This window comes from the organism of the source record quoted next, unplaced genomic scaffold (assembly GCF_019419815.1).
Source record: "Pyrus x bretschneideri cultivar Hongxiangsu unplaced genomic scaffold, Pyrus_bretschneideri_v1 Contig19, whole genome shotgun sequence".
In the NCBI taxonomy this organism is placed as follows: domain Eukaryota; kingdom Viridiplantae; phylum Streptophyta; class Magnoliopsida; order Rosales; family Rosaceae; genus Pyrus; species Pyrus x bretschneideri.
The window spans coordinates 4,031,300-4,045,370 of NW_025999490.1; the positions used below are offsets into that span (position 1 = coordinate 4,031,300).

At 37.8% G+C, this 14,071-nt stretch overlaps 1 pseudogene; it reads left to right on the forward strand.

Moving 5' to 3' along the window:
- Positions 1-3,769: 3,769 nt before the first annotated feature.
- On the forward strand, positions 3,770-11,093 carry LOC103944523 (annotated as a pseudogene).
- Positions 11,094-14,071: the final 2,978 nt, after the last annotated feature.

Genomic DNA, 14,071 nt, shown 5'->3' on the forward strand with positions numbered 1-14,071 from the left:
AGGTTACTCCTCTTATCACATGGCTACTGTATTGATCTTGATATGCAAGTCGGGAATGTGTTAGGAATTCACGATTTTAAAGTTGTAAAGGTAAGGCGTGCTCTAGCATAACTTACGCCATTCCTTTACCGCTGGCAGAGCAATGAATTAGGTATAGCGTAGATATAGACGAATTTGTTCAAAATAATATTTTATCTTTACCTTTATGTTAGCTTTTTCATGGATGGATTATTGGAGAAAACGTAGGAGTAACAAGCAGAGGATGCTTCTTCCCCCGCGTGAGCTCCTAATATTGGCCCACCTCCCAATGATGATCCACCCCCCGACAATAATCTAGATCAAACAGTGATGACACACTTGACGACCCCATCAGCCTATAGTTAGAGGCAGCCAATTAGGTTCGTGGGTTTCATGTTGCAGCCTCAGATTTTTCTTAGGTAAAAATGGGAGTAGGCAGAGCTTAATTTTCGTTTAACAATTGTAGCTGTAACCATTTGCCACACAACCATTAACAAAAAACAGGCATAACATCCAATCCTACAAATTTCTCCAATATCTCCTTGAGCAAAAACTTGCTCAATTCGGACTGTCCATTCCACCACTTAGTACAAGCATGGAGCGCAAAACCTCGCCTTTTTATAGTCCACAAATTTTTTCAGACGCCATAGAGGACTTAACATTGTCAACCTCATTCGAAAACTTTTGAGTAAATCATTGATAAGCATTCGTGGGAAAGCTTCAGCGCATCCGCATCCTCAACACCCAATTTGCACCCATCATGTGAAAGCTTTAACTTATCCATTTCTATGTCAAAATCATCTTCAAAATAGAAATCACTTCCGTATCCACTCTTATTCCTCAAACATTCTCTAACATCTCCCAAATCCAAACAAATGTCGCCCACCAAATCCTTTTTCCCACTCGACTTCCTCTCCATATACTGAATGAAAAATGGCGTATTCTTAACAGTAACATCCTTCCCCCAAGGCAAGGCTTGCGCCTTCACTTTGAAACCCCGAATTAAAGATGAAGCCTCAATATTTTTACACCCATAATTTGAACTAAGATAATCCAAACTAACCGTATCTTGTGCCACTTCATTGTAAAATGCTGAACAAAAATCTCCTTCTTTAGTTGACTCAAGCCACATAGTGTTGTCATGAAAAAAAGTCAAACACAATGCAAACAAATGCCTCCCTCCCCTTCGGAAACCACAACGCCTCGTCATCGATTTTCGATGTGAGAAATTTTATTGGTGAGATGTCGATGCATCCTTTTAATCTCTTCCATGTTGTCATCAACATACTTGTCATAAACTAGTGGAGAATTCCAATCAACCAAACCAATCTCTTCAACCATTTGATGTTCAAACGGATGAAAAATATCAGCCATGATCTTCTAATGCAGCGGAAAACCTGCTCTGATGCCACTTTACGCAGGACAAACAAAGGGAGTCTCGAGGAGACGGGGGATGATAACCTGGGATTCACTCAACCAGGGGCAACGGAGCTCGCTCACGTCGCTAATCGTGGATTCGCTCACACGACCAAGCCAAATGCTTGATTTTAGAAGGAGAAATCACTCTCTTCAAATGCACAAGGCAAATACAATTTTAATTCATTCCCGTATGTCCAAAGGCTTTTGATACTTCAATATTTAAAGGCACTCAAGATAAAGGAACATAAATATACTACAACTTCCTAAGAAACTCTTTAAAAATGACTTAACAAGTTCCTATATCATTAAAATACACGGCCGTATTATTCCAATGCATACTAGTGGTCTTCAAATTGTTTTCTTTAAGGTCTGCCTCCCGCATCAATAACAGTAAATCAAATTTTTTTTACCGTCGCCAATTATGCAATTACAAAACTCTTTGAGAGAAACCCAGAAGTTGCATTTACCCTTCTGATATGTAATCAAGGGTTTTCTTCCTTCTTTCTTTCCCTCTAAGACACAAGTACGAAAAACTGCTCAAGTGTAAATTATCACTATGGAGTATAAACTACACTACTGATTTATTTAATTCAGAAGACCAAATCTCCTGCTAATTTGGGGTTTATTTGATTGAATTCAAATGTACCGATGCATGACAGCAGTGGATATTAAATTAGGATGCTGAGGTGCTACTGATTTTTGACATTTTTCATGTCAAGAGGAACTAAACCGGTTTTATTCAATTCTCTTGTTAGGAATGACGACGAAGCTTCTTCGAATTCCCTCATCAGCGCAGTAAGGAGAAACTTCCTTATGGTTTAATTAATTCTTTTTTATATTCAAACTGATTGTTATATTCAAAATTCTAACATCCATTTGTTAAAGAGTACCAACCGAACATTGGGGAAAGAAGGACCATATATGTGCTTAGAAGTAGTTGGACTGTTTTACATATTGCCAATTGGTTTTATAATGGAACCTCAACTTTCTTCGTCACGGGAGTAAGAAATAAGTACAAACAAACTACTTATAAAAAGCATCATTGGAGTATAGAATATAAACTACACCATTGATTAATTATATTTAGAAGACCAAGTCTCCTGTTTTTGTTTAGAAGAGGGTTCATTGACTCGATACAACTTCACTGACAGATGCCATTTCTTCAAGACGAATCGATCAATATAGCTGTGGCAAAACTATCATTGACTCACTGTATCCACCATTACTTACTGTTATTCTGTTTATACCTTCATATCATTTGTAGAATAATCCAGTTAACTATGCGCTTATAAGGTAAAGATACTGCTTTAGTTAATTCTTTTCTTGTATTCGAATTTTGAACAACCATACTGTTGTGCGGAAGCTTCAAATATGAAACCAAAGTTAATACGGCAAAATATGACAAGACAAATAATCAGAAAAAAGGGCACAAGGATTTATACTGGTTCGGCGTAAGCCTACATCCAGTTCCGAGACGGCGAGGAAATTCCACTAATGTCAAAAGGAGATTACAAATAGAGTTTTAACTCTCAAACCCAATAGCCCACATACACCCAATAGCTCTCACTCTCACAAAGAACAAATGGAGAAGATGGAAACATATACCAAATTCCTTCTCTCCCAAAAGCCACAAAATGTAGCACAAATATCTTTGATTGAGTGATCACTAACAAAAGGGGATTACAAACAAATGGGAAGGAGCAGCACTGTTTCAAATGGGAGAGCCGAATGCTCTCTCCTCTGCTCTCTACCACACAACCGAATGGAAGAAAGCAACCAAACCCTCCATTATGAAGGAGCCAAAACTCACGGGTGGTGAAGAGAACAAACACAATAGCCAAAACTCACGGGTGGTGAAGAGAACAAACACAATAATGAAAGGTGTTGTTGCTTTTCCCTTTTTTTCTCCCCAAAACAAGGAAAGGTGTTGTCCACCTTTGGTTTGTTTATTCTAAAGTATATGGCGGCCACATAATCCAACAATCTCCACCTTGGCCAAGTTCCGAAAGCATCACAGAGAATCGAATCAACAATCACCATAAGCACCCAAAGTACACACTAAAGACAACGGGAACTAAATCAAATTCCCCAAACTTACCAGTGCTCATAACAATTTCCACCTCGACTCAAACTGTACCAAAGCCAACAAAAGTAGACCATTTCTCTACCGTCTTCTCCAAATTTGCAAACCATAAGTGCCTTGATCAAAACAAAAGGTGATTCAAACGAAGAACTGAAATTCTTCAATATCACCAACAAAAGATCAAGTACACCATACCAAAGTTGGACACACAATGAACTCCACCTGCTCACAAACACCATGGTCTTAAACTGCACCAATAGACTCATTCACATAGCATGGCACATTCTCCAAGTCAAAACTGATTACAAATTTGGCAACAAAGTCTCACATACCACATACGAAAATATGCCCTTCACTCAAGTTTACCATCATCACATGAGCACCAACAGGACAACCAAAATTTCAAATTCAAATAATCAGTAGGAGATTCAAAACCATACCTCAACTGGAGTCTTCAAGAAAACTAATTGCAGATGATGGAGACCAACAAACCAAATAGCAGTGGCAAACAAATCCAACCAAATGTCCATAGCCCAAACAAAGTTAGAAAGCATATAACTTGCCTTCTACACGAGGGTTCCACACAAATGTTCTGCAGTGCATGTGGTGTATCCAAAATAGTGTGGTGCCTCACTATCCAAACTTGCAGAACTCAACAAATTGGCCCTCACTGAATTCAACTTTACCAAAAAAAGCAAAACCATACCAATATCCAAAACAATAAAAAACACCGATGAAGAGCAACTGACATAACACAAACATACATAGAGGCTACTAAGCAACTTTCTCAAATCATAACAAGGAATCCTTACAAACTCTTAAATCTCCATATGTAGTGGAGAGATTTAAGAGTACCCACAACACCAGATTCTCTTTTTTTTTTTTTTTTTTAAACCAAAAAATTTCAAATCTGGTGTAGCCAACTGTCATCATAGAACAAAGTCGAAGTCGTCATCGACGACATTCGCACTCGCACCAGCATTATCTTTCAGTTTTGGGCAATCAACTTTCCAATGCCCTTCCTTGCGACAATAGTTGCATGTGTTGTTTCTGGTCTTAGACTTCGATCTCAAATTTCCTTTATTACTACCTGAACCATATTCCCTATCTCTGCCTCTTGCTATCAAAGCCTCAGAATGAGAATCCTTCAAATTTCCAAATACTTTGTTCTTTAACTCTCTTGAATTCAAAGCGGCTTTTACATTCTCCATACAAATAGAATCTCTCCCATATAACAAAGTTTCGACAAAATTCGCATACGAAGGAGGTAAAGAACACAACAAAATCAAAAATTGATCCTCATCATCAATTTTATTATCCATACTTTTCAAATCCATAATAACCTTATTAAACTCATCAAGATGATTTTGAATAGGCGTACCTTCAGTCATACGGAGAGTGTACAAACGTTGCTTCAAATACAAACGATTGGTGAGGGATTTGGTCATATATCTACTCTCCAACTTAAGCCACAAACCAGCTGCAGTAGTTTCATTATCCACCTCACGAAGAACTTCATCAGATAGTGATAACATAATTGCACTATGTGCTCGATTCAAAGCGTCTTCTTTTTCTTCAGCAGACCAATCTTGTGGCAAGGCTTCCACACCCTGTAGCGCCTTAAGCAACCCTTGTTAAACTAGCACAGCTCGCATCTTAACCCGCCAAAGGCTAAAATCATTCCTCCCATTGAATTTTTCAATATCATATTTCACCGACATATTCGATGGTTTCATAGACATACTTGTACAAAGCCCCAAGTCGAAACCCAGAGCTCTGATACCACTTGTTGTGCGGAAGCATCAAATATGAAACCAAAGCTAATACGGCAAAATATGACAAGACAAATAATCAGAAAAAAGGGCACAAGGATTTATACTGGTTTGGCGTAAGCCTACATCCAGTTCCGAGACGGCGAGGAAATTCCACTAATGTCAAAAGGAGATTACAAATAGAGTTTTAACTCTCAAACCCAATAGCCCACATACACCCAATAACTCTCACTCTCACAAAGAACAAATGGAGAAGATGGAAACATATACCAAATTCCTTCTCTCCCAAAAGCCACAAAATGTAGTACAAATATCTTTGATTGAGTGATCACTAACAAAAGGGGATTACAAACAAATGGGAAGGAGCAGCACTGTTTCAAATGGGAGAGCCGAATGCTCTCTCCTCTGCTCTCTACCACACAACCGAATGGAAGAAAGCAACCAAACCCTCCATTATGAAGGAGCCAAAACTCACGGGTGGTGAAGAGAACAAACACAATAATGAAAGGTGTTGTTGCTTTTCCCTTTTTTTTCTCCCCAAAACAAGGAAAGGTGTTGTCCACCTTTGGTTTGTTTATTCTAAAGTACATGGCCACTTGGCCACATAATCCAACACATACAAGATTAGGAATGAATAGGAAACTTCTTTGAAATAACTCCTCATCAGCAGTCAGCGATTAAGCTTGGTGTGATTATTTAAATTGAGTTGTTATATTAAAAATCCTACTGTCTATCATCTTATAAATAAGTTTCTTATTCTCCCTCACCTACGGGCCATGAATTCCAAACCCTCCAAGAGAGAGTAAATCAAACATGACAAAAAATCCTACCATCAACCCCTTCTTTCTTCTCTTCCTATTCTATAGGATTTTCTTCATCGTGGCACAAAACACAACATTAATCCCAGTACATGTGGGAGTGGTTCTTGACTTGGATACCGGGTTTGGAAAAATGGGGCTGAGTTGCATCAACATGGCCCTCTCCGACTTCTACGCCTCTCATGCCGGCTACAATACTAGGCTGGTCCTACACAAAAGGGAGTCTGCAGAAGATGTTGTTGTTGCAGCTACTGCAGGTTCTTTCTCTACCTCTTCTCTTTTTTGTGTTTTCTTTTTGCTTCATTCAAAAATGTTTCACTATCTATTAGAATATTAAACGCGTTGATGCCCCAATTGGTTCAAATGGTCGCACTTGGGGTCTTCCACGTTATTTTGTCTGGTTCGGTACTTTAACTTGGAAATGCTAAATGACCTTCTGTAGTCTGCTCAGTACGACCAAGGATAAGCCACTATGCCTTGTGGGAAATTTAAATATTGAATGAAAAAAATTTAATCGGTGGCAGCTTCTTCTTCTATTAAGTGTTGTGTGTATGAGGAATGTTTTTTTGGACGAATTCTGAGGAATGTTGTTAAGAAGTGTTTTTTTGTTGAAGTGGCTGCCTTTTGGCTTGCTGCTGTTTTTTTGGCTACCATAGAATCTTTTCTCTATTCATACAAGCTCTCGTTGCATTTAAAAAAAATAAAGTTTGTCAATTTTCTCCTAGTTTGTCTTTAGGATATTGTATCCGTGTAAGTCTCAATCTCCAAGTTTGTCGGTTTTCTATAACTTTACTCAATAATTTAGTTCATCATGTTTTATATAAGTTTTGCCGTTATAATAGTTCTTTGTTTGATATAACACATGCTATCAAATTTCGAGTTTTGTTACAACTAACAGGTAAGTGATGTTCTTGTTCTTCTTCAATTCATACATCTTTACATTTTTTTTCTGAAGTTGCTCCACTTGGCTCACCCAAGTGACCCTAGTCAGTTAGGCTTAGTTGGGTACGACCAAGTTTGTTTGGATTTGGTTGGTTGGATTTGGTTCGTGATTAACCATTATAATTGTCTACAAATGCTTATTTGTGGCTAAAGTTGCATCAGAGTCTGATTAGTTTCCATTTTTCACCTTTGAAACAGCTCTAGACTTGATTAAAAATGAGAAAGTGCAAGCCATCATAGGGTTAGAATCATCAATGCAAGCCAGCTTTGTAATTGAGCTTGGAGATAAAGCTCAGGTGCCCATAATCTCATTTTCCGCAACAAGCCCTTCTCTTCAGGGTTTGTACTTTTTCCGAATTGCGCAGAATGACTCATCTCAAGTTAAAGCCATTAGTAGTGTCATCCAGGCCTTTGGTTGGACTGAAGCAGTGCCCATCAGTGTTGACAATGAGTTCGGAAAGGGAGTAATACCTTACCTTACTACTGCTTTGCAAGCAGTTGGTGCTCGTGTGCCCTACTGGAGTTTCATTCCTTCAATCGCCACGGATGAGGAAATTGTTGCAGAGCTTCGCAAGTTGAAGTCAATGCGAACCAGGGTCTTCATATTGCATATGTCCCCTTATCTTGGCTCTCAGTTTTTCTCAAAAGCTAAAGACTTTGGCATGATGGATGAAGGCTATGTTTGGATAATGACGAATGGGATGACTAACAGTTTTATTTCCTCGAGTTCTTCTGTCGACATAGATAACATGCAAGGGGTGTTGGGTTTAAAGACTTATGTTCCCATTACAAAAGAGCTTGAAAGTTTCAGAGCTAGATGGCAAACAAAATTTCGACAAGACAATCCAACTATCCCTAGTGTTAAATTGGATGTTTTTGGATTGTGGGCGTATGATGCTGCTTGGGCACTAGCCATGGCAGTTGAGAAGGTTGGAACAGCAAACTTCCGCTTCCAGAAGATGAAAGATTCTGGCAATTCCACTGGTTTGGAGAGATTAGAGGTCTCTCAAAGTGGTCCTGAACTTGTCCGAGAATTATCAGGTACAAGATTCAGAGGTCTTTCAGGAGATTTCAGCCTTATTAATAGGCAACTACAATCATCAACTTTTCAGATAGTCAATGTGAACGGTAGTGGGGAAAGAGGGATTGGATATTGGACAACCAAAAATGGACTTGTAAGAAGCATTAAATCGAACAGAAATACAAGCAGACACTCTAATTCTAATGCCAGTCTTGGACCTATCATATGGCCTGGAGATACCACCTCGGTTCCAAGGGGTTGGCAGATTAGTACGAATGGGACCTTAAAAGTTCTAGTCCCGGTGAAGCTAGTGTATGATGAATTGATAAATGTAACGTATGATTCTAGAACTGGCACAACTAATGTCACTGGATACTGCATTGATGTCTTTAACGCTGTAATAGAGGCATTGCCATACCCTGCTCCTTTTGAATTCCATCCCTTCACGAAGCCTAATGGTGAAAGTGCTGGAAGTTACAATGATATGATCAGTCAAGTACTTCTTGGGGTAAAATCTCTTATTCTACGAGTTTTTTTTTTTTTTTCACCCTATTATTTCACAGTATATTCTATCGACATTATGTAAACATTAGCACTTTTACTTGACAGAACTATGATGCTGTGGTTGGAGATATTACCATTAGAGCAAATAGATCCTTGTATGTTGACTTTACATTGCCGTACACAGAAGCAGGAGTATCAATCGTTGTGCCTGTCAAAGGAAACAATGGTGCGAAAAACACCTGGGTGTTCTTGAAGCCATTGACCTGGGACCTTTGGGTAACCAGCTGCTGCTTTTTTATATTCATTGGTTTTGTGGTCTGGTTTCTTGAACACCCAAAAAACAAAGACTTTCAGGGCCTCCACATCACCAAATTGGCACAAGCTTTTGGTTCTCCTTCTCAACCATGTTTTTTGCACATCGTAAGATCCCATCATGTTTAATCATTCCTTAGTGGTCATTGATGCTGTAGAAACAATTGAAATGCACTCTATGAACTAAGCAAAGCAATGTTTTTTCGATGACTCGTTAATGCCATATCTGTTTTGAAATTTTGAAACAGGGGAGCTAGTGTTGAGCAACTTGGCTAGATTTGTAGTGATCGTATGGTGCTTTGTTGTGCTCATACTAACGCAAAGTTATACTGCCAGTTTAACGTCAATATTAACAGTTCAGCAGCTCCAACCAACCCTCACTGATGTAAACACGCTCATTAAGAATGGGGAAAAGGTTGGCTACCAAGGAGGTTCTTTTATTTATAGGATTCTGAAGCAAGTAGGATTTCAGGATGATAAACTTAGGGCCTATTATTCTATAGAAGAATTGGATAAACTTCTTCAAGACGGGAAAGAAAACGGAGGTATTTCTGCTGCTTTTGATGAAAAGCCCTACATGAAACTTTTTGTTTCAACTTATTGTTCAAAATATGCCATTGTTGAGCCAACATTCAAAACTGATGGTTTTGCATTTGTAAGTCCACTTGTTCTCTTTCTGGGCTTCTCTCCCTTAACTAGTACATGTTTTCTGATGTATTATTATTTTTTTTTTCCGTTGGGTTACATGTAGGTCTTTCAAAAAGGTTCGCTTCTAACGCGTGATTTTTCAACTGCAATCACTGAAGTGCACCAGGGAGATAAAATGAAGGCCATCGAAGATAAGTGGTTCAAGAAAAATGAAAGTTGTTCAAACTCCGACACCGTGGGAAGTTCCAACACTCTTAGTCTTGATAGCTTTTGGGGCCTCTTCATCGTTGCTGGTGTTGTTTCATCACTAGCAATCCTCATATTTACAGCTATGTTCCTCTATGAGCATAGCCACATCTTGACACGCGCAGATACAGAAGCCTCATTTTGGACAAGAATTCATGAAATATTAAGAGTATATTACGGAAAAGACCTGACTTCGGATATTTCTAAGAAGAGCACGCTGCAAGATAGTGATCATGGTATAGCTGCGGCTGAATCTTCACCAAACAGCAGCTGTCCCCCAAGGTCATCATCAAGCTCTCCCGACCCCACTGGACCGCACATTGTTCATCAAGAGCTGGTGGGAACTCCTAATTCTTCCGTGCATGGTGGTGACCTGAGTCCCAATGGTCAAGCAACCCAAGACAGTAGTACTCATGAATATGGTATAGAGTTAACTTCCTCCCCAAGTGGTGAGTGACAGAACTATGTTGGCAATATCCACATCAGAGTGCCATGTCAACAAGAGTTTATTGAAGGGGTGATAGATTGATAGAGTTGGTTATTTCTGTTATGTTGGTTATATTTGTTAGCTTTGGAGATAAGCTTTGTACTCTATATAACTGAGTGGTGAATCATATAGTAATTCATTCAAGTCTTTTGATAATAAAGATTATTTCATTTCTTCTCTGTTGGCTCTCTAGCTCTTCATCTTCTTAATTCTTCACTGCTCCTTAATTTTTCCAATGTAGTTAATATGGTATCAAAGTCACCAGGCTCACGCCATGGATTCTAGTGGTATCTCTTCGTAGTAGTTTATATTTTCTTTTTCTTCCTAGTTTAGTTTCTCTTCATATTTCCATTAGATTTTCGGTGCTTCCGTGATTTTTCTTGGGTTGATTTTTCTATGATTGTTAGGTTGATTTTCCGTGCTCCGTTCTATTCGCCGTTTGCGACGACACTGTTGGGCTGTGAGAGAACCTTCGTAGTCATCGTTCGAGATTGTAGAATCAAGCTTTAAGTACCGGAGATGGAGATTTTCGAATTGATTGAGACTTGCGAAGGTTGCGAAGTGAGAAAACGAGAGTGCGTCCATGTGAAATCCAAATCGAGAGGAAATAAGAGACTCTCTTAAAGTGGTTGTGTGGGAGTTTCAAGCAACTTCTTGGATCCAGCAGAATATCTTCATCTCATCAAGATTTGGTGTATTGTCAGAATTGGGGTTTTCCTCAAAATGTGGTGCTGTTTCCCCAAAATCCTATGCTTCTTGTTCGCTGCAGTCCAGGTGTTTGAAGAAAGTCATAGCTCAAAAGTTTCATTTGAAGGTTATGTTTTCAGTCCATTTTTCTTTGAATTCTTGAACAATTAGAATGGATCTTTTCTGGGTTTTTCAAGAGTTGAATTGTTTATGGGTTTTTCCTCTGGGTTTCAAGATGAAGTGATGAATTGGAAGCAGTTGTGTAGTGCATTCTTGCACTTTATATCTTCGACGAATTGGTTTCTTGGTGGGAGTTTAGTTTTCTGGTGTGGAGAAAAGTTCAAAATTCATGCAGTCTACATGTTCGACGAAATGACAGCTCAAGATTTTTTTGTGAAGGTTATATTTCTAATCACTTTCTCTGAATTCTTTGGAGAATTGGAATGATTTCTTACTGCAATTACTTATGGGATGTGACAATCAATTGTTTTCATCCAAATTAAGGCATGAAATCATCTCACTTTCGATGATCTTTTCTGAGTTTCATGTTGTTTTTCTGATATTGGGGTTCAGTATTGTCAGAATAAGTATTTTGTTGATGGTTTATGGATTTTACTTTCAATTGGGTGATTCTTGGTGTCATGATGGTGATGTTACTCAAGGTCCTTGATAATGCAGTTGTTGCTATCATAATTTGTTCCAAATGGGACTTAGTTTCAAGATTGTACACTGTAAGTCCTTGAATTTTTGTTGTCTCGTCATTGGGTTTAAATTGCTCAAGAGCTTATCGCAGCCTATAATTTCAGATTCTAACCAACTCAATTGTTAGCATGAATCTATAGTAAGTCCAATTATATGATGAAGTTTGAATAAGTTGTAAATAGTAAATCCCACGAAGGGTAATTCCGTGTTGTGAATAGGTAAATCCCACGAAGGGTAGAAGAAGTTGTTGTTTGGTAAAATCCACAAAGGGCGATCCCTTGGTGCTATATTTAAGGCCAATGCCACACTGTAGTTTGTTAATTTTTCTGTTTTTGTAAATATTAAAGGTCAAAGCCAAGTTGAATGAGATTGTTGACTGTAAATCCTATAAAGGGTAATCCTATAAGAAGTTATTATACCGACATGAGGGTATGCTACGACTCCTTTATAGAAGGCTATTCTAGTGTGAAGCTCCAGTTAGAGGCAGGTTTAGTGTTCCCAGAAACTAGAGAGAAAATATGATATGATTGCTGTGCTTTAATGGGAAAATATGATACGGATTTCACTGTTTAAAATTAGGTATTTTGTATTCTTAGTTTCAATGCGTTTATATTTGCAACTTTTTTTTTTTAAATGGGTAAAAGACAAAAACACCCTTCTTGTGCTAAACGGGATTTTACATGGATGTATTTGATCCTTTCATATTTTTCTACTATTCAATTTGATACCAAACCCATATGTTGGAACCAAGCGTGCCCATATACTAAGAAGTTTTGATGGTTTTTGTAGTTTTTCGTCGATTCAGGCCAACCTTGTTGGAGATAGGTCTCGATCCAAGAGAGAAAAATACTCCTCTCTTCATGCGCTTCTAGGATATTTTTGGTGGTGATGTTGATTTAAGAGTGTAGTAGCTAAGTGGTAGACTGATGAACAACTTTGGAGGGTAGGACAAGGACAAGAAGAGGTATGTACTTTAATTTTATTGAATTGTTTGTAGTCTTTGGCTTAAAGAGGAAGAATTAAGCATGATATTAGCAACACATTGAAATAGAAGTTAGACTTGATTTCTGGACAGCTTGGAAGTGTCCTGAAATTGTAATTTGAATTAAAAAGGGTATGGTGCTATATTGCAAAAAACTTACTCTGGCTCTCAATTTCCAGGTCCTTACGAGTTCCTTTTTATCCGAAATTCTGTATATTGAAACTAGACATGTATATTTAAACTATATAACTTGAGATGAGAGGAGAATTGAAAGCATCGTTAAATGAAAATTGCAGGAAAATTTAACCAACTAAAAGTACAATTACCTCAATTAACAGAGTGAATTTATCATAGTTGGGTTCACGGTTGAACTAATAGTACTAAAATAGCCAACCAATCAGAACTCATTTGATAAAATTGAATATTTGGAGTTGCATATCCACAGGTTCATTAGTGAGTTGTGTGACCTTAATAGCGTAGTGAAATAAGAAACCATAATTTGTTAAAATGTGAATAACTACAGTTTTCTCAATTGATTAAAACATCATTCGATGGTGTTTTCTAGGCCTTGTTTTTTCCTTTCGTAGGCCATTATTTCATTAGCCATCTACAGAATTGCGTTTGATAGAATTGGTGTTGTTTGAAATAATCCTAACACTTCCCAACACAATGGCAACGGTTTTCCGGGAAGAAAACAGCCATGGATAATCAGCAAGAGAAAGATGCGAACGTTGGACATTTGATAAGAATAAGCAGAGGAACATCGTGAGAGAACTTGAGAGCTTTCTGAGAAAGAAAACTCGAGAGAAGCAGAAAAGAAAGAAAAAGAGTGCGACTCGTCAATTCTTTTTCCACGATGACCAACACGTGGACATTAGGAGTAAAATTGTAAATTCAATGTTCAAAACAGAGAAAAAAGCTTGAGAATCAGCAGTAGCTAAGGGCATTTTTGCCACTTTACTATCCGTGAACAGTACACCCGAGTTTGAGTTTTAGTATAGAAATAATATGTATACACTTGCAAGAAAGCAATGGAACAATATATCCATTAAAAACGTCACAAAAAGATTTGTAGAAATTGTCCCAATTATTATAATTATATGGTTCTATCGACATATTCAGACTTCAAATTTGATAAAGAAGCTAATTTATCGAGGAAAAAAACATTCAAAGACTATGTCTAACCACAATTCATAAAATCCATTTTCCTAGAAAATAGGCTAATCAAAATAGTGTACGAATATTTATTAGTGAACCGCCATAAAATTGCAACAGTAATCGGGCTACTTAACCGAAAAGCAAGAGGTCAAAAATTTATAAATTTTCTTATTTGGTTAATTTAAAAGAATAATAGAATTGAATGCGGAATTTATTATTTTTAGACTCTTAATCATAGAAATTGAGAAATGAAACATATTTACATCGAATTT